This window comes from Peromyscus maniculatus, chromosome 6 (genome assembly GCF_049852395.1).
Source record: "Peromyscus maniculatus bairdii isolate BWxNUB_F1_BW_parent chromosome 6, HU_Pman_BW_mat_3.1, whole genome shotgun sequence".
Classification (NCBI taxonomy): Eukaryota; Metazoa; Chordata; class Mammalia; order Rodentia; family Cricetidae; genus Peromyscus; species Peromyscus maniculatus.
Window position 1 is genome coordinate 52,512,702 of NC_134857.1, and position 27,425 is coordinate 52,540,126.

Genomic DNA, 27,425 nt, shown 5'->3' on the forward strand with positions numbered 1-27,425 from the left:
GAGTTCAAAGAAATTATTTCCTTAAATATTAGTACATTTAAGAGACGTGGTTTTTGTTTTTACTAAAACTGGTTGCAATGTTCATATAATTTATTTTAAGAATTTTCAAATATTGAATACCTTTAAGTACTAATTTAAGCAAAAGTAGGAGTTTGTTTGCAATCTGAAGAATTATATTTGTATCATGGTGGGGTAGCATTTAATATTAATTATAGTGATTTAATATATAGGACCATGGTTTACACAAATGAATAAATTATTACACCCACTATGAAGTCTAATGAAGAAAATCTTTTCATGATTAAATTCCAATATGATTCTATCTTTAAATAATCTATCACACTTGTATTTTATGTTTATATATGTGTTTTTATTAGATTTTCCGTTAACAGAGACTGACAAGGTTTTAAAAAGGAAGAAAAATTTTTTAAAATCACTAATTAAATAAAAAAGTAATAAAATCATCACTGATATTTTTTACTTTTTATTTTTCTTTGTTTTACTTTTAAATGATAGTGACTGAACTCATGTCCCTGCACATATTATTCATAGACTTGACCATTGAGCTAAACCTTCAGGTTTATAGCCTACTTAGTTTACCAAAATCTTGAAACTAAACAAATTCAAGATCATATGCTTTGATGATTTTTATAATTTGCTTCCTTTATATAACTGTCTATATTTGTAACCAACATCATTTTTAATTATCATATCCATTAATTCACATGTTGTCTCAGATGCAGTCCCTTATTTATATTTCTGTAATATATATGTTTACTTTCATGTTCCTCTTTTCATTATTCTGCATTTATTGAGGCTTCATTAGTGACATGCTTTGAGAACTAACAGGAAATAGACACCAGGAGACATATTGGGGTAGGTTTATCTGGAGTGGAATTATCTAATGAAGGCCGAGCATATCTTAATTTTGTTCTGTGATGCTCTCTGGTGAATTAAAAATCGATTAAACAAAAAAGATCACCATGCTCTCTATAATATACATGATGTCAGAGTTTTCATAATTTCATAAAATCACTAAATTTCAATAAGTAGATAGACAACTGTAGAACTGATCAAATCAGTCGTTCTGTGGCTACACATGCTTAATGCTCATATGTGATAATTCCCTCCACTATTAGCCACACACTAGACACGTGCAGATATGTACACAGCACAAACTAGAGTTTTGGTTTAGTGTGTGTGTGTGTGTGTGTGTGTGTGTGTGTGTGTGTGTGTTTGTGTGTGTGTGTGTGTGTGTGTGTGTGAGAGAGAGAGAGAGAGAGAGAGAGAGAGAGAGAGAGAGAGAGAGAGAGAGAGAGAGAGAGGTGTAAATGGAAGTGAGATGACAGCTTTCAGTGGTTGCTTTCTTCTTTGTGGATCCAGGCTATTGAACTCAAATGCTTGAGACTCAGTGGCAAACTCCTTTACCCATGAGCCATCTCTTTGGCCTCTAGGTGAAGGTTTTAATTTTTCATACAAAATACCATACAGCTTACCGGTAAATGTTAATGCCATTAAAATATTTTATTAGTACATATAATTTTACAAAATAATGAGCGTTGATCTTTTTATCCACAATAAATTCTTTTCATGAATGTAATGATTCATTTTCCTAAATGCATAGCCACTTTAAATTCAGGCATACCTGATAAGAATGTTGTATATAGGGCAGCCACTTTGTAAAGTGTTACTTGTCAAATCCAAGGGTATTTTTCCAAGCTCTTACCTCTCCTTTTCTTTTTATTATAATTTTTTATTTTATAACTTAATTTAATTTTACATATCAGCCACGGATTCCCTTGTCCTCCCCGCTCCTTCCCCCCACCTTCTCCCCAGCCCACCCCCCCATTCTCATCTCCTCCAGGGCAAAGACTGCCCTAGGGATTGAATTCAACCTGGTAAACTCAGTCCAGGCAGGTCCAGTCCCCTCCTCCCAGGCTGAGCCAGGCAACCCTGCATAAGCCCCAGGTTTCAAACAGCCAGCTCATGCACTGAGGACAGGTCCCAGTCCCACTGCCTGGATGCCTTCCAAACAGTTCAAGCTAATCAACTGTCTCACTTATCTAGAGTGCCTGATCCAGTTGGGGGCTCCTCAGCTATTGGTTCATAGTCCATGTGTTTCCATTCGTTTGGCTGTTTGTGCCTGTGCTTTTTCCAATCTTGGTCTCAACAATTCTCCCTCATACAAACCTTCCTCTTTCTCGCCAATTGGACTCCTGGAGCTCCACCTGGGGCCTGGCCATGGATCTCTGCATCCGGTTCCCTCAGTCATTGGATGGGGTTTCTAGCATGACAATTAGGGTGTTTGGCCATCCTATCACCAGAGTAGGTCAGTTCGGGCTTTCGCTCAACCATTGCTAGCAGTCTATTGTGGGGTTATCTTTGTGGATTTCTGGGGACCTCTCTAGCACTTTGCTTCCTCCTATTCCCATGTGGTCTTCATTTATCATGGTCTCTTTTTCCTTGTTCTCCCTCTCTGTTCTTCGTCTAGCTGGGATCTCGTGCTCCCCTAAGCTCTCTTTCCCTCGAACCTTGCCCTTTGTCACCCCCACTCACATCCAGGTTGTTCATGTAAATCTCATCCTTTTCTCTGTCATTCTTAGGGTCCTGTTTTCTAGGTAGCCTCCCCAGAGTTATGAGTAGCAGTCTAGCCATCTTTGTTTTACATCTAGTATCCTCCTATGAGTGAGTACATACCATGTTTGTCTTTCTGAGTCTGGGTCTCCTTCTAGCTTTGTTCAGTCATTCCACTGAATGTTATGGAAGTTAAGCTGCACATTAGCGGAGAACTTGACTGCTAACAAGTTAAGAATAGGAGTGCCTGTCCGGAGAACAAATCCTCTTTACTGTTGTTTACATTTAATTCTACAGTGAGGAAGATGGCATTCTCACATTTCTCTGGTTTTTCTATTTTGTACTTGATTGCTTACTCGATGGTAAACAATTCAGAGATAAAACTTAACACATTTCTTCTACTTTTGGGGTGATTTATTTCCATAAAACCTTACAGCAGTGTTTCTCAAAATGTGCATATAAGTAGCAAAAACCTTATTAAAGTGAATGTTTTGATTTACCAGAGCTGGGATGGAGAATTGAGGAGTTAAGTTTCCCCAAGTTTGAGTGTATATCAGGTAATGCTGGTAATCAAGGTACAATTAGCAGGTATTTAAGAGATTTTTTTCTTTCTTGGTAACAGAAAATGACTTTTTAGGGATGTCATATTGGTGTGATATATGCTCCCACTTTAAACACAATAAACTAAATTTCAAAGAACAAATTTAAAACTACTGAGAGAATTTGTAACACATCACGTTTTGTTGTTTGTTTCATACCCTGTAAAGGTATAGAGGATTTCATCCATTTCAAGATTTTTTACAACACACAAATGTTACAAATGTCTCACAAAGGTATTCACACTTCTCCTAAGTTCTCTGAGTTAAAACACCCACTTTAACAGCTCACAACCATCTTCTCCCAAACCATATGTGTTCTGCTTCTGGTTCCCCTACAGGGACAGGACAAAGACTTGTCAAGGGAGTATTTGCTTTGGTGCACTTAACAATTTAACCAAGGTTTGCTTTATAATAGGCTGCCTGGGGATAATTCTTTGTATGTTTTGTTTTAAATCTTACCTAACCAATTAGGGAGACATTTCAAGTAGCAATTAAAAACAACATATGCTGCTCAAACAATGCAAATAACTATTTTAATAATTGTAATATAAAAGGTAATTATATTTGCACAAGTATAGTTAACAGCACATAAAACAGTGATTGTCAGTAGCTACATTTGAGTGGTACATGGGAGAAATTATTAATACTAAAAGATAATTGTTTAAAAGTATACAACTGATAATAGTTGCCATGTCATTATTCACAACATAGTGTGAGATAGCACATACTGTTAAGACTCTGATGAGAAAGACAAAGCTGAGAAATAACTTACAATGAAAAGAATACTTAAGGTTCAGAATGGGATTTTGTAAATAATTTGTATAGTCCACTATGAAATGGAAATGTAAGATCCTTTGTTCAAAGATTAACATATTTTGATGCATTATAACACATTAAAATATGTAATCCATCTAAAAATAGAATCCATCTGAGTATCTTGGTTACATGCCTGGGAGCATATCCCAATCACTAAAAACTTAGGATTCTCATTGCTTAATTGAGGCATCTTTATTAATATAATAAAACACCAGAAGTAGTAGAATAATACTTGGATCAATTCTAATTTCTACTTTTGACATTTTTATGGCATTGAGCAGTTGAAATGGATTAATTAAATGAAATACTTAAAATTATTCTAGATTTCATCAGTCATGCAGGATTTTCAACACGTCTTATTTGTTGCAAACCCTACAATACAATGCAGTTCATTTTGTAAACAAAACACAAGTGCAAGTAATTAAGATGCACTCATTTAAATGCAATTATCTGGAATATGTGTGTGAGGTATGTTTGTTTTCCAATGCAGGGCCAATTTTTATTTTGTTTAGAAACTGGTGTCACTTCCAAGGCTGTTCCTGAACTTTTACATTCACACATCCCTCCTACCTCATCCTCCTCAGCTGCTTCTACCTATTCATCTCTCTTATGGGTTTCAGTTCCTTTTTTATTTTTCACTTCCTTTCATAGGAACTGAAAAACAACTTGATAACTTTTGAAACTATTTTCTGCTTTGTTTGGTATATTGTGCACATGCATGATATGTATTTACTGCATTATGTGAACTACAGAAGTGATATTATTTTATCACAGCAATATTGCAACATCTTTAGTAAAATCACATGAGTAACTACAAGTAAATTAAGTAAACTGAGAATTATACTGACTATGGATAATAACATCTTCAGTTAAATCCTAAAGAAATAGAACATTTCAATTTATAATATTGTAAAAATCCTTCTCTTGGGGAGATACAATGTCTATAATCCTTTCATCATAAGGTCATGAAGACAAGCCAAAATATAATACCACCAAGTTTACCCTGGAGAACCAAGGAGCTCTTATTCACAGTGCATGGGTGAAAGGTTATGCACAGGAACATGACTACTCCTAAATATCTCTATTCCACATATATGATGACTCGTAAGAGCTACTTAGGTGGAGCCTCTTTTAAGTAGCCCAGCTCCAAACAATATTCTACAGCACGTCCTGAGAAGAGGAAGCTGTGTGCCATTAGGGTATTATTGCACAAATAGACTGGAAGATTGACTGGAATGTCTGCTCAGAGTTCAGTGAACCATTCCGCTTCCTTCTCTGAGATAACATCAGTTGTCTCTGGTCCCCATCGTGAGGGCCTCTTATAAGCAGCCATAACTGGTTTGATATATAAGGTAGCAGTTTGTCTTGGTAGAGAGTACTCCACAACCAATAATTACAACAGATCATAAGACTATTTCATTGATATATGGCCACTTTTAGATATTCACTGTGAGAACTTCATAGTTAGTAAATTTCAGTTAATTGGCATTGTTATGTCGTAGTTCTTGTAATTTCTAGATGGTGTATAGTGTTCATACAAGAATAAGCTTTAACTTCAAAGGGAATAAAGGATAGTTTATTCTAAAGTCAGATTTGAGTAGTCATAACTTGGAAACACAGATTTACATTTCTTAAATTCCACATTTCAACATAAAGTTAGTTTCAGTTACTTTTTATAACAAAAAAAAATGAAGAAAGTCATGTCAAGGCATCTTTTAAGTATATTGAAGGGAATAATGAATAGGCAGTTGCAGCAGACGAAAAAGATCTGCCACAGTCTGCAGATGGTATTTGACAGCATTTTTAGGACTTTCATGGCTGGAGAATAGAATTTGCTTAAGTTTAACCATTTAAAAGGCTTTTGTTTTTATCAAGACATTATATTCAGTTTATCTGCTAGTCACAGGGTGTTAAGTCCAATACAAATGTGGGCAATGAATTGTTCTTTGTGGGCAAATGATAGGCCAAAATAAATTGGCTATGGACCTGCATCCTTTTAAACCCACTCCAGTCAGTGACATTTTAATTAGTCTACTTGAGTACTTTACTTTCAGGAATTCTCAATATAGTCACCCTTTGCAGTTTGAGAATCACAATTTTTCTGAGGGACACATAAGTATTATGTATTAAATATTACAACATCCAAAGTAGGTAGGCAGGGCTATCTTGTCATCTTACATAGATGAGGCTAGGTAGTAGGTAGAGCAGCAGTCCTGGAGAAAGGAATAGCCATTAATGACATTTATGGAAGAAACTTCTTGGTCATATAAGGTTGTTACTTTATATTAACCTGGAACTGATGTTTTAAAATTTTATCCTCTGTTTCCAAAATGACCATGACTTGTGACATATAATATGACTATTATACTTAAAATTAAAGCAGTGAATAACACTGTTTAACTTATCTGAGTGATGGTAATAGAAAGAAACACACATTACACAACCAAGATTGACTATGTCTTTCCTTATATTTAGTTACTTGTGCTCTATGGACTATTTTATTTATATTGGTATGGTATCAGATGTAGTCTGAAACAGTGAATAGAAAGACATGTTAAAGAAAAATTTAGATAGCTGTATATAATTTTAAAGTATTTCTTTCTAATATTCATTTGTGATAGTTTTAATCAAGATGGAAAAAATCATTAATATAATCTCAGTTTATTCTAGTGCTATCATTCCATGCCTTGATGTGGTCCTCCATGTTCATGTGAGGCTTTTGTACTTGGTATATACAGAAGTGAAAATGGGGAAGATGATCTCACTGCCCTTAACGGCTATCACGTACTTCTTTGGCTTCCCAATTTTACAAAAGATGCAGGTGTAGTGCTGAAAGTTGTGGTCACTTCCTCCTGAGATGGAGATGATGATGATAACACTAAATTATTGAAAATAAATATCTTAGTAATAAAGAAAATAATATTTTCCACATATTATGTAAAAGTATACATACACATGATAACCTGCATGACTTATAGTACATTTTAAAATATGAAGGAAAGGAAAAAATAATAGATATTTTTAGTAAAAAGACAGTAACATTTGAGAGGAAAACTGTACTTCAGAGGATGATCTTATGTGAGTTAATTTGTTGCTTCTATTATCTGAGTGATATTCTTTTCTACAAGGCCAGATGTTTATCACTTTCAGCTTGCTTTTAGAACAGAATACATTATACAACAGAAGAAGGAATTTGCCTCCATCTGCATATATAGCTTATTGAGGGAAGATAGGCAATTTTTACATTGGGACAGGCATGTAAAGGCCAGAATATTTCTTTCTCTTAACACATTCCAGTTGAAAAAAAATTGAAATTGACTGTTTGTGTGAATTCTCTACATAATTTTCCTTACTAGCATCATTACTTTTCTTTTCATTTATTCTCCTCTCATGCAATACAACCCAACCATGACCACAGTTCCCCTTCCCTTCTGCCTCACCCCTCACCCCTCACCCCACACTCCACCTCCTCTGTTTCCCTTCAGAAAAGAACAGGCCTCCCAGGGATGTTAACCACACACTGTCTAATAAGATGGAAACCCACATTACATTTGCTCATGTCATCTGAAGCTCCTTTGGCCACAACATTTCTTTAGACTTGTTTCCTTCATGAAGAAGTTGAGAGTTCTGAGAATTGTGGGTCAATTGGTTTGTAGATATCGTCTTGTGCTAAGATTTGGGAACTGTATCTTTTGATGGTGTGTAGCTGGGATGAGGTAGATGAATTACACTTTTCTTCAAGTCACTAAGGGACCCACACCACCAACAGGATTTAATTTGGGGGCTTATACATGTGGCTGGAGCACTGCTTCTTTGTTTCTGCTTATTTGCTATGACGTTGTTCCACCCCTGAATTGTATTTTGAAATATCCCTGGGAGAAAGTTAGTATTCACTTCTAAGAAGTGGAAAGTCAAACTCTTTCTTTATGAAATAAAAGTTACATCAATTATTTAGAAATCTACCAGGATGTTTTTCTCTTAATTGTTCATTTGATACCTCATTTATATCATTGAGGACTACAATCATTTTATGCTCTGAGTGTAATATCAATACCTTTGTTGCTAATCACCTTTCTTTTTCTTTCTGTTGGATATTATTTTGAGTTATCGGTTCTATGACAAATTCCAAAATGCACAAGATTTTTCTTGTGTCAAAGCTAATTCTTAATTTATGGCACTTAATGACCTATATTTGAGCTCATCTCATGTGCTTTTGGCACACTCCTAGAATTAGCCTTATCGACAAGGAGCTAAGACATATTTTTTCCCTTTATTGGAGAACAATATTAGAAATATCATTGTGGGTATTTACTGTCCTACTTGAAAATTTCATCTTTTTGGTGTCTGTGCTAATAAAACATAGAAAATATGGATGTAAAGCACACACAGACACTCAGAGCACACACATCTCTGTAGAAAATTACTAGAATATTGAAATAAACATCAGCCTCTATTGATGCAGCCAATTCTAATGTAGTGGATCACACTCAAGCTTCTTGCCACAGTATAGCTGTAACTTTTCCAGATAAGCATCTCACTTCCCAAGATCTCCTTATTTAATTGCTCAAGTCTATTATCAGCTTACTGCAGGTGAGAACTATTAGCACATGTTCCCGAAGGCAAAATGAAATAGTGGTTAGCAATGTATCAACCTTGAGTAGCGATTATGTGTAAGGTATTCCAGAAGGTTTCTGAATCAGCATTTGTGGCTCCAATTCTTTTCACTGGGGCTGTTTCAAAATATATATATATATAATTTAACTGATTTTTGAGGTAATAATTTAATTATATTATTTCTATTTTGCCTTTCCTTTCTCCAAACTTTCTCCAAAAACTATTCTCACATGGCTTCAAATCCATGACCTCTTTTTTCAGTTATTGCTTGTGTGTGTGTGTGTGTGTGTGTGTGTGCATAAAACCTGTTTGCTCTGTATAATAATGTACTCTCTTATCATAACAGGAATTCTACCTCTAGATCTCCTACTTCCTGAATTTTTTTTTAATTTCAAAACTTGGGGGGGGGGTTAGTTCAGTGAGCAACCATATTATCAAACATAAATTTCCAAGACTTTTGTCAAAAACATAATCTCATATATTCACCATTGCTCTCTCAAGGGGGATAAATCCACTATGCTGAAATCATCTCTTCTTCACCTACACAATAATCCATTCAAATTCTGAAATTTGGCCCTGCACAGGACTTTTATTGCCTACAAAGTTTGACTTTCCAGAATGTTATATTGATGCATTAGGAAAATTCCAATTTCCAACTGGCTTTTTTCACTTAGTAATATTCACTCAAAGTTCCTATACATCTTTTAAGTATTCATAATTACATAAATAAATACTGTATTTACAGTATTTCTAACCATCTCTCCCCCACTAGCCATTACTGTGCCCTTCAGTCCTTCCCAAAGTTTGATTCCTTTATCATTATCATTGTTACACACACACACACACACACACACACACACACACACACACATGCATGCACGCACTCAATCTACCAAATCCATTTAGCATTTCTTTTATGTATGTGTGCTTATGGGTAATGACTGAAGACTGGATAACCTACCATGGAGTGCTTCCCTTCAGAAGACACCTTCAGCAATCATTCATTGTTGATGCTCTTCATTAAGGATGGTGTCATTTATCACATCTACATTGGCATGTAGGTACTGATACTGTGAAAGCTGGGTTTAGTTGACCTTATTTTTGAGTTTTCATGGGTGTAACTAGCTGTCATCCATAGAAGACACTATCTCATAGCAGAAGTCTTGATCCTCTAGTTTTTACAACCTTTCTGCCTCCTTTTCTTTTGTGTTCCATGAGTCTCAGGTTAAGAGGTTGGCTTGTAGATGTTCCATTCAGGGTTGGACATCTGACAGTCACGTATTGTCTGCTTTTTAATCAACTGTTTCGTTTCTAAAAGTCTTGATCTGCTGTAACTTGTAGCTTCTTTGTTCAGAGGTAAGAGCTTCACTTATCAGTGTATATGAGGATAAGTACTTAAAACACAGTTGGAAATTACAGTGGCTTAGGGAAATACCACTAGCAGGTTCTCCTTAGTGTCTATGACTTCTCCAGTCATAGGGAGTTGACTAGGTTTACAGTACCAGACAAAAAAATCTCTCCTATTGGACAGTCCTTAATTCCAATTAGACAACTGTTAGTTATCCCTCCAAACAAAAGTGTTGACTATCCTAGTTCAGGACCCTTTACCAAGACAGTCATTTTTGTGGGCTTTAGGCTTTATAAATATATAAGACAGATGACTGCTTCTCTCCTTTGGAAGTGAGCTTCAGATACTATGAGAGCTAGTCTTGTGGTAGAAAGTCCCCAGGTCAGTCCCATCCCCTCTCCTCCATTCCCCATGTCAAAAATATATGGTCTTTATAATTATGGAGATTTACACTAAGTTTGAAACAAAAAACAAAATTAAATGGCAATAGTTTATATTGTTTGGGGATTGATCACCAGCTGGAAAGGGGGTTTCACCTGCCTGGTACTGCGATTTTTGTTATATAGTCTTTGCCTCTTTGGGAGCCATTATCATTCTTTGTGGCACAATTCCATTAACAATTTAAATGTGTAATATGTACATTGAAATTTCTTTCATGATTTATTAAAAAATAAAACTTTGAATAAATATTAAGGATATATACACCTGAGATATGTAGATGTAACCAATCGTATTATTAAAATAAGAAACACAGAGCCAAGGTAAAAGAGAAAAGCCGAGAGGTCAGAGCTCAGAGATAAAATCTTACCTCCTGCAGTGCTCCTAGCTTCCCCGAGAGAGGGAGGTACTTCCTGTGTCCCTGTTTAAATAATCTTTCTGTTCTGCCTTCTCATTGGTTGTAAACCCAACCACATGACTGCCTCATCACTGCCTGTAAGTACCGCCCTCCAGGTCTTAAAGGCGTATGTCTCCAATACTGGCTGTATCCCTGAACACACAGAAATCTACCTAGCTCTTCTAACCACCACGCTCTTACTATGGCTCTAATAGCTCTGACCCCAGGGCAACTTTATTTATTAACATAAAATTAAAATAACATTTTAGTACAAATAAAATATCACCACATTTCCCCTTTTCTATTTTAATAAAAAGAAAAAAGGCAAAAGGTTATAACTAACAAAAGAAAAACTATATACAAAAGTACAATAACTATATACAATATATACAAGTAACAAATACCTAAACGATGTCTAGTCCATTTGTATTTGACAAATCAGAGAAAATAATTCCCTTATCTATCCTATTTTAGTAAGTCCAAAATGTATCTAATTCACTTTCTATCCTAATTAATCTTCAACTATAACTAACTAATCTTCAACTCCCTCAGAGACCCAAGAAGGAAATAATATTAGCTAACAAAAATAAAAACAGGAAGTGCACAAAAGCAACTTCCAAAAATTTTGTGAGTTGACAGAAACAGCCAGCTGCCTGGACAGTCACCTGAGGTTTCTCCACAGTGTTGGGGCATCATCTTCAGCCTATAGGCTTAGCGTATCTGACAGACTCATTTGTGAAGTAGGTTGTACACAAGGTCAACAGTTCAACCTCACACTGGGTGAGAGCAGTCCATGTACCAGAAACACCTGAATTCCACTAGTGTCATGTCATGATTCAGGATTTTAAATTCTGGAAATTGTTGATGGTTTTTGAATTCAGCTGTCCATTCTTCTTGGCTGTGTATATATGGCTTCATCTAAGCATGCCCTTCTCCACATCCCTCTATTAAATGCCAGTCTACTATTGAGAGGCGTGAGCTTTCAGTTGCTGTTCCATTGCACAACAGAAGCCATCGGCCCACTGCCTGTTCAGCTGCCTTCTAAGAAAAGGGTACTGTACCTTTTCCAGATTGTGAAGGCGACTTCAGGGATGGTGCCATATTGTCCTGGCCTCAGAAGATGCCGTCTGATAAAGCCATAACCACACTTGTTTTGGCAGGAATTGGTAGTCCTTTGTTTCGTGTTCTGTCTGTCCATTTTTTCTGTTGATTTGAGGATACTTTGTTGTCCAGTGGCTAACTTTTGCCACAATGAAAATTAACTCCATATGCAGTTTCTTCAATGCCCATATTTTCTCTGAAGTAGATTGGTACTGCCAGGAGCCGACATGTCTCAAAAAAGAAAAATTTCTAAGTTATTAAAACATTTTAAATGCCATATTCTGTAGCTCTCTGAAGGGTTTGAAGATGACCTGTCTAAAATACATCTGCTCAATTTTTAAAACATATCTAATATGACTACAATTTCTATTGTAATGTCTAACTACTAACTTTCATTTCTTTATATCCTAATAGTTGGTAATAATGTAAAGTATTTAAAACTAGTAATTATCTTTTTCTTTTCTTTTCTTTCTTTCTTTTTTTTTTTAAACAAGAACCTTAAATCTAATCTCCTTTGCTTAGCCTTTTTCCTAACCCTTGACAACAACTTGTAACCTACCCCCCTAAATAATGAAAATTATCCCAGACCCAAAACCCGTTAAAAAGAACCAAAAAAAACTACCCGCCCCACACCACCTCTTTGGGAATGTGGGCGTCGTATTCTTAAAATTGCTTGCTGCTGGGTATGGGCGAAGTTATCTTTATCCTGAAAGAAAAATTTAGGTTAATTGTCAAATTCTAGGAAAGGTAACTATATCCTTCATCATTATCCAGTCTGTGTATAAAGCCAAAGTTCAGGGTTTTTCTCAAGTCCTTATTCAAGTAGTCTTTGAGACTGGATCATCTCAGCTAGTCATCTCAAAATTGCTCTGAGCACCTTGTAGTTCAAAGCTGATCTGTAGATGATGTTTGTCAGTTTAGTGATATTATTATTGTCCACGTGGAATTGTTGTTGTTGTTGTGGTTGTGGGGCCCCATTTTCTTCCTGGAGACTTCAGTTGATGTAGGCCTGGCCATGATTTCCTGCAGAAAACTGATAAGAGACTCAAACACAAAGACATATATATGCAGCTAATTGAAGCCTTTTTTCTAGAATTAGATAGTACTCTATATGACCATTCATATCTTAACAAAGTTTAAAATGTATATATATTAATCTTGTAAATTTTGATATAAAATTTATACTTTAAGAAAGGTTTAAAGAATCAGAATAGAATCAAAGAGTTGAGATTAGTAATAGAATAGTCCCTTAACTAATTTGGCTTTTGTCCTGTCCCATAGCAGAAAATGGCTCTTTCTGGCATGATACAGGGAGTTTGCATTTTCCTTTTAACAACATGCTTGAGTTTAAAGAAGGAGAGAGCCATTCTCCAACTCCAAAGTCAGCTTTAAATTTTAATTGAACTGGGACTATTAGAAAACCAATAGTGTTAAATATTTAGAGAAAAGCAGAAACAAACATTTAAGAAGACATAAATTTTTTTTTTTTTTTTTTTAGATTATATATACCCATATGCCATATACTCCAATATACTCTGTTTCCTGGGATAGATGATTTGTCCCTTTTCTTCAGTTGTCTCATTTGTCTTGTGTCCTTCAGATTCCTTAACCTTCATTCTCCTAAAAGACAAAAACAAAAACCTTCCCCCAAGACTAATTTTGGGGATGTTCCTTTTTGGCAAGTTATTATCTGATTAAATGAAAAGACATGTGTTACAGGTACAAGTTAGTTTAAATTGGATGTTCATGCTGATTGATGAACTATCACCTCCTCTAATTAAGAGGTTTTTCTTGTTCAAATCGAACCTTTATCAATTTTGATGGTATCCACAGCTTATCTTCTCCTGTAGAAACAAAAGCAAAACCTCGTCCCCAACGTAATACATACCTTGGCTTCCATTCTGAGGTCAGCACATCCTTAAAGTATATAGGCTGATTTAATTCTGTAGTTTTTTCTATTACCCAATGTCTCTCTGCAGCTGTTGTTCCTTTCTCATTGGCATTCAGAAAATTCAAAGTTAATAGAGCATTATGCAGTCTATTTCTGGGGGTTTTTGTTACTCCTTTCTGTTTATTTAGCATATCCTTTAGAGTTCTGTTTGACCTTTCTATAACTGCTTGACCTGTAGGATTATGTGGTATACCTGTAATATGCTTTATATTGTAATAAGCAAAAAACTGTTTCATTTTAACAGAGACATATGATGGAGCATTGTCAGTTTTGATTTGTGCAGGTATACCCATAATGGCCATAACTTCTAGCAAATGAGTGATTACAGAATCAGCTTTTTCAGAACTCAGAGCAGTTGCCCATTGAAATCCTGAATAAGTATCGATAGTGTGGTGTACATATTTCAGTTTTCCAAATTCTGCAAAGTGAAACACATCCATCTGCCAGATTTTATTTCTCTGAGTACCCTTTGGGTTACATCCTGCTGGTAATGGCGTTTGATTATAGAAGGAACAAGTAGGACATTTCTTTACTATTTCTTTGGCTTGTTGCCAGGTTATGGAAAAATCCTTTTTTAAACCTTTACTATTGACATGATGTTTTTTATGAAATTCTGAGGCCTCCAGCACATTTCCTATCAATAATTTATCAATCTCATCATTGCCTTGTGCTAGAGGGCCTGGCAGACCAGTATGAGATCGGATGTGAGTTATATATAAAGGATGACTCCTTTTCCTGATTGTATCTTGTAATTGAATAAATAGTGAAGTCAATTCTGAAGCATCAGGGATAAATTCTGCAGTCTCAATATGTAATACCACTCTTTCAGCATACTGAGAGTCAGTTACTATGTTGAGAGGTTCTGAAAAATCCATTAATACCAACAGAATAGCATACAATTCTGATTTTTGCACTGAATTATAAGGACTTTGTACCACTTTACTTAAATTTTCTGATTTGTAACCTGCCTTTCCTTGTTTGTTGGCATCTGTATAAAATGTACGAACTCCAGATATGGGTTTTTGCCGTACAATTCGAGGCAAGATCCAATCAGCTCTCTTTATAAAATCAATTCTGTTGCTTTTGGGATATTTGCTGTTAATTTCTCCCAAAAAATTACTGCAAGCCCTTTGCCAAGGTTCACTTTCTGTCCATAATTTTTCAATGTCCTCCTTAGTTAAAGGTACGACAATTTCTGCTGGGTCTATTCCTGCTAACTGACGAAGTCTCAATTTTCCTTTCCAAATCAAGTCAGAGATTTTTTCCCCATAAGTTTTTAATTTTTTATTTGGTTTATTTGGTAAAAATATCCATTCCAATATAATATCTTCCCTCTGCATTAATATTCCAGTAGGGGAATGCCTAGAAGGTAAAATAACCAAAATGCAATCCAGCTTTGGATCAATACGATCCACGTGCCCTTCATGTACTTTCTTTTCTACCAAGGCCAATTCTTTCTCAGCTTCAGGTGATAATTCTCTTGGACTATTTAAGTCCTTGTCACCTTCTAAGGTTTTGAACAAATTAGTCAGTTCATCATTTTTTACCCCAACAATAGTTCGTAGATGAGAAATATCTCCAAATAATCTTTGAAAGTCATTAAGAGTCTGTAGTCTATCTCTCCTAATTTGCACCTTTTGGGGTCTAATTTTTTGTAGCTCTATTTTATATCCTAAATAATTAATAGAATCTCCTCTTTGTATTTTTTCAGGAGCAATTTGTAATCCCCAGCAAGGCAAAATTTTCTTTACTTCTTCAAACATTCTTTCTAAAGTATCTGCATTTGAGTCAGCTAGTAAAATATCATCCATATAATGATAAATTATAGATTTAGGAAATTTTTTACGTATCACTTCCAATGGCTGTTGTACAAAATATTGGCACAGAGTTGGGCTATTTAACATTCCCTGTGGGAGGACCCTCCATTGAAATCTTTTAACCGGTTGAGAATTATTATAAGTAGGCACTGTGAAAGCAAATCTTTCTCTGTCTTTTTCTTGTAAGGGTATTGAAAAGAAACAGTCTTTTAAATCAATAACTATGAGAGGCCATCCTTTTGGTAACAGAGTAGGCAAAGGAATTCCAGATTGTAGAGAGCCCATCGGCTGATTTACTTTGTTAATTGCTCTAAGGTCTGTTACCATTCTCCATTTACCAGATTTCTTTTTAATAACAAATACAGGAGAATTCCAAGGGCTGGTTGACTGTTCAATATGCTGAGCATTTAACTGTTCTTCTACCAGCTCTTCTAAAGCCTGGAGTTTCTCTGTTGTTAAAGGCCATTGCTGAACCCATACAGGCTTGTCTGTTAACCATTTTAAAGGTAGAGCTGTTGGTATTTTTGGAAGATTATCAGTTGTTGTGCCCTGTTCCTGTATAATATGGATGGCTGGTGACCACTCAAAATAATGCCTTCTAATATTTCTCTCAGAAACATGTGCTAGTTTATGATTTGTTTCTGAGATTGGAGGGATTTTAATCTGAGTATTCCATTGTTGCAACAAGTCTCGACCCCACAGGTTCATAGCTATGTTAGCGACATATGGTTTTAATTTTCCTCTCTGTCCTTCTGGACCTATACATTCCAGCCATCTTGCACTCTGTTTCACTCCAGATAATGTCCCAATTCCTAACAGTTGAACGTTTACCTCCTGAAGAGGCCAAGCTGGATGCCAAAATTCTGGTGCAATTATGGTAATGTCCGCACCTGTGTCTACCAGACCAGACAACAAAACACCATTTATTTTTATCGTTAATTTTGGTCTCTGTTCATTAATAGAAGTTTGCCAAAAAATTTTCTTTATGTTTTCTCCTGAATTTTCTATTCTCTCTTTTTCTTCATCCTGACCAGCATGATTTATTCCAATAGTCATTTGGTTATTTAATCGCTCAGAGCAGGGATTTCCTCTACAGCTGCAGGAAAGGTTTGAACTGATTTTGCTATGGGGGCCTGCATGAGGCCCCTCCGGGAGTTTCCCGAAAACTGAGGCAAAGGATTACCCTGTCTGTCCTTTGTTGATCTACATTCGTTGGTCCAGTGTTTTCCCTTACCACACCTTCTGCATACTCCAGAAGGAAGGGGCATTCTGTTGCCATTGTTCCTTGAAGAAACATTGCTTCTAGGATTGACCTGTTTACAGTCCCTTTTAAAATGTCCTTGCTTTCCACACCCAAAACATCTAACACTCCTCAAACCTTTTGAAATTACTTCTCCTACCCACGTATCATGCTCATCAACCTCAACATTAATTGTTTCTCTAATCCAATCTTCCAAAGGTGCAGATCTTGCCCTTAACGGCCTGATTATTCTTTTGCATGCTGCATTCGCATTCTCAAATGCCAAAGCTTCAATTATTGCCTTACTAGCTTCTGATCCTGAGACCATTCTGTTTACTGCTGAAGCCAGTCTTTCTAAAAAATCTGTGAAAGATTCTTTAGGGCCTTGCATAACCTTTGTGAATGACTCATGTTTTTTTCCTGGTTCATCAACTCTGTCCCATGCATTCAAGGCTGCCATTCGACATAAAATTACGGTTTGAACATCATATAAACATTGTGTTTGTATTGAAGCATATTGGCCTTCTCCAATAAGCTGATCCTGACAAACTTGTATTCCTTTATCCCTCCATTGTGTTTCTACGTTTCTAGCTTCCTCCTTAAACCAAGTCAGAAATTGAATTCTCTGGCTGGGTTCCAGAACAGCTTGTGCAAGGTCCCGCCAGTCCTGTGGTATAATCCTATTATATGTTGACCAAGAGTTTAACATTTGCTTTACATATGGGGAATGCATGCCATAAGATACTATTGCCTCCTTAAACCTTTTAAAATCCATCAGTTCAATTGGAGCCCAGATATTTTGTGTAGCCATTTGATCAGGCATCTGCTGTACGGTTACAGGATAAATTAAGGATGATTGTGTGAAAACAGGCTTTCTTTCTGTAACCTTATGATCCAAACTTGAACCAACTTCACTGTTAAAATTAACAGGTTTTTCTAAAGCTGTTATCCTGGCACTTAAATCGACTATCTTTTTAAATAGTAAAATGAGAATAAGCATGGTGATAAACTGCATAATTCCCATAATACTAATCTTTTCATATAGTTGTTCCATTGTCAGACTGCCTAAAATTTCAAACAAAACCCAATTTTCTTCCAATGTACACAGGAAACCCATTTTTTTAAATGTGGAAAAAATTTGTCTTTTAAATAGTTTCCTTTATGACTTACCAAATCTGCGTAGAACAGTAGAAATCCGAGCGAATTTCAAAACAGCCACCTAGAGTCCTAGGTGTAAATCCAGAGAGAGAGAGAGAGAGAGAGAGAGAGAGAGAGAGAGAGAGAGAGACAGACAGAAACAGAGAGACAGAGAGAAAGCAAGAGAGAAAGCGAAAGCGAAAGCGAAAGTGAAAGTGAAAGCGAAGGGGTAGCCGGCTAAAGCTTAAAGCCAGCCACTTGTTCCCTCTTGAGCTGAGTCAAGGCTTGGCTTTACAGCCAGGGGCCCTGTTTAGCAGGGCAGGCCTGAGCTGTTTGTAGCACTGGCTTTAAGCAAGCAGCTCACAGTCCAGCCTGAGCCCAAGCAGACCTGGGCCGGGGCTAGGGAGCCGGCTGCTCCGGCTAGGGAGCCGGCCCCAAGCAGTTTTTAATGGATTCTTGTCACGTTGGGCGCCAGATGTAGATGTAACCAATCGTATTATTAAAATAAGAAACACAGAGCCAAGGTAAAAGAGAAAAGCCGAGAGGTCAGAGCTCAGAGATAAAATCTTACCTCCTGCAGTGCTCCTAGCTTCCCCGAGAGAGGGAGGTACTTCCTGTGTCCCTGTTTAAATAATCTTTCTGTTCTGCCTTCTCATTGGTTGTAAACCCAACCACATGACTGCCTCATCACTGCCTGTAAGTACCGCCCTCCAGGTCTTAAAGGCGTATGTCTCCAATACTGGCTGTATCCCTGAACACACAGAAATCTACCTAGCTCTTCTAACCACCACGCTCTTACTATGGCTCTAATAGCTCTGACCCCAGGGCAACTTTATTTATTAACATAAAATTAAAATAACATTTCAGTACAAATAAAATATCACCACAGAGATATCTGTAAGCAACCATGAAACACCACCACTATCCACATCTGGGGTCTAAAAGGCCTGGCAACCCCCGGGCTCTGCCTCTTCCTCCTATGAGTGGCTCCACTCCTGAGTCGGCTAGGGAACTGCATGATCCATTCTGGCCAGCTGAATGTGAATCCCATCTCTGGAACCAATGCCCAACTCCATCAGACATCAGAACAACACAGACAAAATCTGTAATATATATATGTATTAATATTTTAACTAAGATTATAGAGCAATGTCTCCCTAAAACCTTTAAAAATGCTTACTGTTATAAATCTGTCCTTCCACCTCCTCCTCTCTCCCACATGCCTTTTTATTTTTACTATTTTTTTATGCCTGGTTAGTATAAGAGTTCATAGATATACTGCAGGTTTTTTCTGCTTATTATTGAAGTCTTTGTCAATCCATTTTGTGATTTTTAAATAAAACTATTATAAATACACACATGCAGTGTTTTCTGTGGATATAATTATTCACATGTGTTGGTGGATCAGAAGTCATATTGGGGGTGACACAATTACTAATGTTAGATGTTAAGGGGCACCTAAGCAGATACCTCCCTGTGTCTTCTAGCTGGTATGGCATAGGTTAACTAACATCCGTTCTGGTTTCCAGACATAGAGCTTGTTTGCTTGCTTGCCCTGTCCATCTCTGCCTCTTTTGATAGGGAGTATGTCAGTTGATTCTGTCTTCTCTTTTCTACTAGAAGACTAGTTATGTTTCTCTGCCTTTAACTTTTCAATTGAGAAAATTTCTGCAAGTCACTATATACATATAAAACTTATCTAAATCTACTTTCAAATAGTGCTGACTTATTTCACAGCTATAACAGTTTCATTACTACTAGTTACTGCTCATTCCTCTTCAGCTCTCTGGATGCACTGTTGCCATGCACATCGTGATTACACACACGTTTCCTTAAATCCTTCACGGAAGAGGTTATTAATTTGAACAAACACGTACTACATAAATTAAGATGAGTAAAATTACACTTTTATTTTTACTTTATTCCTTGGCAGGAATATATCTGTCTTTACTGTTAGTTTTATAGTGTAACCTAGATAATTTTCTGATTCCAGAGAAACTTTGTTTAATATTATTTTCTCAAGATAAATTTGCTAATGTTAAATTCATTCCATTTTTTTTCATCTAATTTTTTCTTTACTAGCAAAGGTTAATTTTAGTAATGTAAAATTCTGAATTCCTCCCTCTAAAGACTAAATACTTTTCTATTTATGTTTACTCCTTTATAAGAAGGTATATTTTGTCATTATTTTAAAAAATAAATACATTTATTGATTTTCTATCTTCCTATCTCACTGTCTCTCTATCTCTGTTTCCGTCTCACTGTGTGTGTGTGTGTGTGTGTGTGTAGATACATATATGCCACAGTATATGAGTCAAACTCATAGGACAACTTGCAGGAGTTGGGGGTGGATGCCAGTTATGCAGTTCTGGTTGTCCGGTTTAGTGGCTAGGGCTTTGACAATTTTCTACACCATCTCACTGGTCAATTCATACTTTCTTTTGAGATTTTTCTTTTGTCTTTTTTTTTCTTTTCCCAAAAACTTGAATATCACATGGCTAATTGTAGATTTTTAGTATTTCTAGAGTTTGCTCATTAGTGAGATTTGTGGAGATCACTCACTAGTTATACAATTTCTTATTGCTTCTAACTTTAAACATGTATTAAGTTTCATTTTTTCTCATTCTATCGTTCCTATCACACACATATGCTATCTCCATGGTATATGGCCATTTGGTTCTACGGTCTTTTGACATAGTGTTTTTGTTTGAGTACCAGAGTACATGGGTATCCATGCTGTTTGATTTATTTCCACTGTTCTGTCCGTTCACTAAGGAGAAAATCAAAGACATTTTTTAAAGTACAAAGATTTGATCAATTCATCTTGTTTTGTTCTTATGTTTATATCACACACCAGTTATTTCAAGCACTCCACCCTTTCCAAGAATGTTCTTAGCACATCGATCAGAGTTATTTAAGTGTTCTGTGTTGTTACTCCAAAGTTCATGTCAACTCAAAATCTCTTTCTGATGACTGTTTTGAGTCTTCAATCATGATCTGTTTGTTTGTTAAAAACGGGACATGACATGGCAGATATTAGGTCTTGGGATGTGTATGTTTGTTGTATGGGTTCCTGAACTTCATTTTCCTCCTGGGTCTTTGTTTTAAACTCTTAGGCTGTTTGTGTTTTGTATCTGTAAGTTTCTCCAGTCACACCTGTACCTGAGGTCCTGTGTTTCTCTGGTTCCACCTGGCCCCCTGGTCTGCAGCCACTTATAAAGTAATCACTCAGAGGCTCAATACTAATTGCAAATTATATGGCCTATGGTTCAGGCTTCTTATTAGCTAGCTCTTATAACTTAACTCAGCCCATAACTATTAACCTATGTATTGCCACGTGTGTTCCATGGCTTTACCTGTATCCTGTTACATGCTGCTCCTTGGACATGGTTTGGAACCTCCCCTACTCTCCTTTCTCCTTTCACTATCTTTCTTGGATTTTTTCCCACATGTCTCCATCCTGCCTTGCCATAGGCCAACACAGTTTTATTTATTAGCCAATGGGAGTAATACATATTCATAGCATACAGAAAGACATCCCACAGCAGTGATTCTTGTTGTTATTGTTGTTTTAAATTACTTTTCAAATTATAATGTGATTTTCTTTCCCCATGAGAGGTTCTATTATTACACTAGGATCCTACTGAGGAGCAGTAAGAGAATTGAAAATTATGTTCTATAATCTTGGCTAAATATGTGCTTATGTCATTGACTGTATCCATTCAGAAGTACTTCTTAACTTTTTCATTTCTTGCACTTAATGTTTAGTTAAGGTCTATAGATACTTACATTGAATGACTGTGTCTTTTATAACATGAAATTAAACATAAGCACATTATGTACTATTTAATATGAATACTTTTTAATTAATGCTATATGACCTTTATTAACATTTTATTAACTCGTCAATATAAGAATTGTGTGAGTCTCCAGGGTTTAACACTTACATCAATATGTGTCACTTTATTCCTATTCCCTCAAGAATGACTTTCCCCAGGACTTCATCTCAAAGTAATCCAACCTTGTTTCTAGTAATTGCTCAAAATTACCATGAATATATTTCTTCCAGTTCAGTGCATCCTGAGCATCCCCCTGAAAGAATCTGAGGTGGTGTTTTCCCCTATTTATCTGGTGAAACTCTGCATTTTCCAGTTGTTCGTGTTTTATCATTTTATCCTAGGAAGTAACTGCATAGATTTTAAAAACCTGTTTCTACATCATAATCTCTAACAAATAAGCCAGTACTGATCACAAAGATTAACAAATACAAATATGTACAATACGTGGGTAGTAAATGTATGAAGGGAAATCTGAGACTCTCAGTAGACAAAGTTTGAGAGTGATGTCGTCACTAGGAAAAAATTTAATAAAAATTGTCTATGGAGACAAAGATTAGTGAAATGAAATGGAAAAAGTGGAAACATGTTTCCATACTTAATGTCTAAAGGGAAAAGAAGCTAGGTTTGGAAATATATTCATAATATGAAATTAAGAAAAAGTCAAATTGACAACTAATGACTGCTGGGAGAAGGAGAATTGGCCTCTTCCAGGGAGCAGGCCCCTTATTGATTATCCATGGGATGGGGTGGAGTCAGGGTACTTGGGAGAGCCTGGAGGAAGGAAAATGAAGGTGGAACATGATATAGTGCTATTTCAATTAAGACCATATTTAAAACTAAGAAAAAGAAAAAGTCAAATGGTAATTTGAAGAGCAGAGAATAATTTGGATTTTATAAATTATTTTAATTATTTTCACAATTTTACTTTTCTCTTTTTTTATTTTTCATTTTTTATAAGGGACTATCCTTTAAGAATATAAAAGCCACTCTTAGCGACCGGCTGACGGCGAATATCTGCCCGGTGGAGGACAGCAGACAGCGTGGACCTCTCCACCCTTCCCCCAAGCCTCTGAATAAAGTGTATTTGACTCTAAAAAAAAAGAATATAAAAGCCTACAAACTATCAGATAGATTTCCCTGTAAAATACAATGTTTTGTCAACAAAAATTGTGAAACTAGTGATTAAAAAGTAATTATTTTTTATGGGAAGAATCATTATCTTATCAAAATTATGGTTACACAATGCAAAATATGACATAATATTAAAGAATTGCCTTAAATAAAAATAAGAACAAGATTCTATCATTTTGGTTACTGTTAGATTAATTACACTAAAAAAGTAAGGAATCACTATTCTTGGTTACAAAGGTAGTTAATATAATATGAACCCAATCAAAAACATATATATATCTTTATACATAGTTACACAGAACATATACAGAGTTAAACTACCAAAATATTAAGTAATTATGAATAAACAACCTATGATGAAAATTTTTCTTTATTATTATTAATTTAGCACAATTTTTATAAACACAAAACTATCAATCAATATAAACACTATATCAATACTTCATTGAAACAATATAAAATAAGAATATAGCCAGGCAGTGGTGGCACACACCTTTAATCGCAGCACTCTGGAGGCAGAGCCAGGTGGATCTCTGTGAGTTCAAGGCCAACCTGGTCTACACAGAGAAACCCTGTCCTGAAAAAAAAAATATATGTATATACAAATACACACACACACACACACACACACACACACACACACACACACATATATATATATATATATATATAGTCTGATTAATTCTGGTAGTTAATTTTTTTATTGATCATTAGATTTGAATTTAGGATGACAAAAAATTCAAACACATCTAAATGTTCAATGATGTGAAAATATTTGAGATTCTCAAATCACAGTATAAAGGTTACATGGGAAACTTTAATATGTTAAATGTGAAATTAATTAAAAACCAGAAACAAATGTCAATAAGTTTTGATACATTAAGATTTATATATAGCATGGACATATTTAAAAATGAAATGGAGAATATTTCAGGTCATATAAAGCATTATTGATATAATGAATGTCTGTCAAAAAAGTATGCATTAATAAGACAAGAAAATGGACACCTCAAAAAGTTAGCAGATGAGAGACATTGACATTTTATAAAAGACGTAATGATAACAAAGTAAGTGTAATGACACATTAGAAAATGGAATGGTTAATGGAATACTTTTCTTGCTAGAGAACGTAATGTTTTAAACAGCAATTCAAAATGAACCCATGTAGATATATATATATGCATGTGTATATGGATACTTGCTAACATAAAATTTTATGAGTCAGTTTTACTGTAAATTTAGACATTTGCAGTATCTGTGTTGGTTGACCTACATTGTCATATTTTTACCAAAAATGCAATGTTGTCAATATTGTAATGCCATATCAGTGTTACACTATTGCAGTTTTTATTAACATAACAAACCCAGACACTCAGTGGAAGTAAAATGGCATTCATTCTGATGTTTCTTAATTGATTTACTCATTATATGTATTGAGGTTTGCAAGATCAATTTGAAAGAATTAAGTGTTGCAGACATCTCCATAATCTTCTATGACTACTTGTGTAATTTAGTTCACTGAATTTCTTAAAGCCCTTTTTGCTGTAGAAAAATAAAAATTTAAACCACAAACTAGGTTCCATTTTCAGTGGTATACAATGAAGTTGAAAGCTGAATTTCATTAAGTGGTTTAACCTTATTCTCAGGGGCTAAGATGGCTACAGGGATATTTTTTTTCTATACCATTTTGACCACTTTACTCTATTTGTTTTTCTCTTTTATTGTCTGTTTGATGACAACTTCAATCGCTGTCACTGTACTTTATGACAGCTGTCTTATAGAATCTTTAATCCAATTGAAAATTAACACTCCTTGTGTCCTTTCTGTACCTAACCCTGGAAATCATGATGGGATCATAAATATGTCATTTTTTACAATCATAAAATCAGAGATTATATATTAGTCTTGCACATTTTCCATGGAAAATCATACAGATAAATATCTCAAAGAATATTCATCAAGCCCTGTTTTCCAAATGAAGCCATAGCAGAAGCACCTTGCCTAACTAGTTCTGTAACTCAAATGTGATTTAACTGTGGTGCAAAAGCCTCCATTTCTGGCTACTTTCCAAGTTCAGCTCTCCAGTTTTTCCTGACTTACTGTGAGTGAGCCAATACATAAAAGGCATTGGAGTTTAAATCTGCCTGAATTGTCTCAGTAACTTTTACAGATAGAGAAGTAATGTGGAAAGGTGAATTAGTACATGAAGAATATAGGTAGACTACTACATATGAGAATCTAAATTAGTGCACTGTAAATGTGAGATGAATTCGGCTTTACTCAAGCACGCCATTTCAAAGACAGACTTCTTTGGATTACAAAATACTACACATTCTTAGCTTAAATTTTGTATGTGTTCAAGATAATTTGATTACTAGAAGAACAGTATTTATGCCTTAAATTACAGAGTTACTAACTTCCCAGGTATTAAGACCATTGCCCAGTAAATAGGTCAGTCTGTAGAACTATATCCTGTGATTAAAATACCTTCAAATCAAGTGATGCTATTGCTTATGTCTTACAATATGGAATATGACCTTTCCTTTACCATAAATATTTAGTTCCAAATGTGACTAGTGATATTTTGCAAAGGATGATAATATACATAAATTATTTTTTAACACCGAGAGATTACTATATGTCAATCCTTATAAAGAAGGTGGTTCCATTTGGCTCTATGGCAGGAAAAAAAATGATGAAAAATACATAGAACATAAATGTAATCACTATACAAAGGTCTTTATGAAAACAGACTCCTCTGATTTGGGAAAGAGTAGATATGAGAAACAGAGACATTCAAACTATCAGGAAAATATCAATGGCATTTCAAAAATTATAAACAAAAAGCAAATTACAAAATTAAAATATGCAGATTTGAAGCCTGAGAGATGGCTCAGCAGTTACAAGCACTGTTGCTGTTCCACAGACCAGGATTCGATTACCAGTACCCACAAGGCAGTTTCATAACCAACTGTAATCCAGTCCCAGTGGATCTGATAACCTCGTCTGACCTCTGGACAAATCAGCTAAGCACAAGAAGCACAGATATATATCTAGACAAAAGACTCATACATGTCAAATCAAATCAAATACGTTGATCTAATTTTTACAAATATTTGGAAAGAGTTCTGAGCAGAAAAATCATTTTAAATTTGAATTTAAGTTATCTTAAAAATCAGCCATGACTAGACACTCTATAGAAATCATGAATGGGTACAGCTTACTTGCAACTGAAATCAGGACTAAAACATGAATTTCAATAATTTTCCTGTAATTGACTACATCAGCAATATTTTTTCAGTGTAATCCAAATGAAAACCATACATTAATGAATATAAAAAAGGAACAGTAATTTATATGAAAACCCAATATTAACTTATAAGAAATATGTGATTGAGATGATATTTTTGTTTCTTTTTAAGTAGAAGAAATTAAGGTATGCTTGATCAGAACTGAAAACAATCCAGGTAAAAGAGAAAATTTGACTTAGAGACGAGGGAGGAGAAACAATTATGAGAAGTCTTCAGGTGATTCAGTAAGGATGGTGCTTGGTGCCACAGAGAAATAATGTATTGATTTAGAATTGTATAGCATTCACCTCCAATAAGAGGTAGGAAAGGGAAATATCCAGTTATGACACTGGTAAAACATGGGACAAGGTGTGGAACACTTGCCATATTTCTCTCCTCATTACTTCATATTTACCAGGAAGAAGGAATGTCCTTAAGTGAAAGAGACAGGAGCTTCTGCAAATGTTGCTCTCACTGTATTTGCTCTTGAGTCTGCTTATTTTTGAAGCATAGGAAATAGAAACTATGTTACATTGCTGTTATTCTTTCTTCCTTTATTTTAATTAATGGTACTATAGTATCAAATTTTCCGGACACTATATGGAAAATTCCCTTTCCTAGCAAAATAAGAGCATATAAAATATTATTCCATAAGATTTTGAATCCAAAGTTTAACAAAGTGTGGACACAACATGAAAGATTACTTTTAAATCCTTTAGGCACAAAATTGTTTGACTCATTTCAAAGGATATTATTGCCATTTTGTTGAAATTAATCAGATTTAGCTATATTTCAAACCGAATCGAAACTATTTACTTTTAAGACTTTCATAGAGAGATTAGTTATTTCTATCCATTTTTAACATCAGGTTTTCATGATATGAAAAAAAGACTTGGCATTCATGATGGATCTGAATTTTAGGTAATACAAACCTGAGATGATAAAGAGCTGAGAAATCTACAGCTTCTGAGTGCTGGCTGATAGAAAGCAAGCCTACTTAGGACTAGTAAACACGATGAAATTGAAAATGATGAACCTCTGATAGTTCAGGTTTGCCAGGATAAAAACAGATATTCTTAGAAATGGCGTAGCTATTGGTGACTGGCGACAAAAATAGAAGAAAGCATTTGACC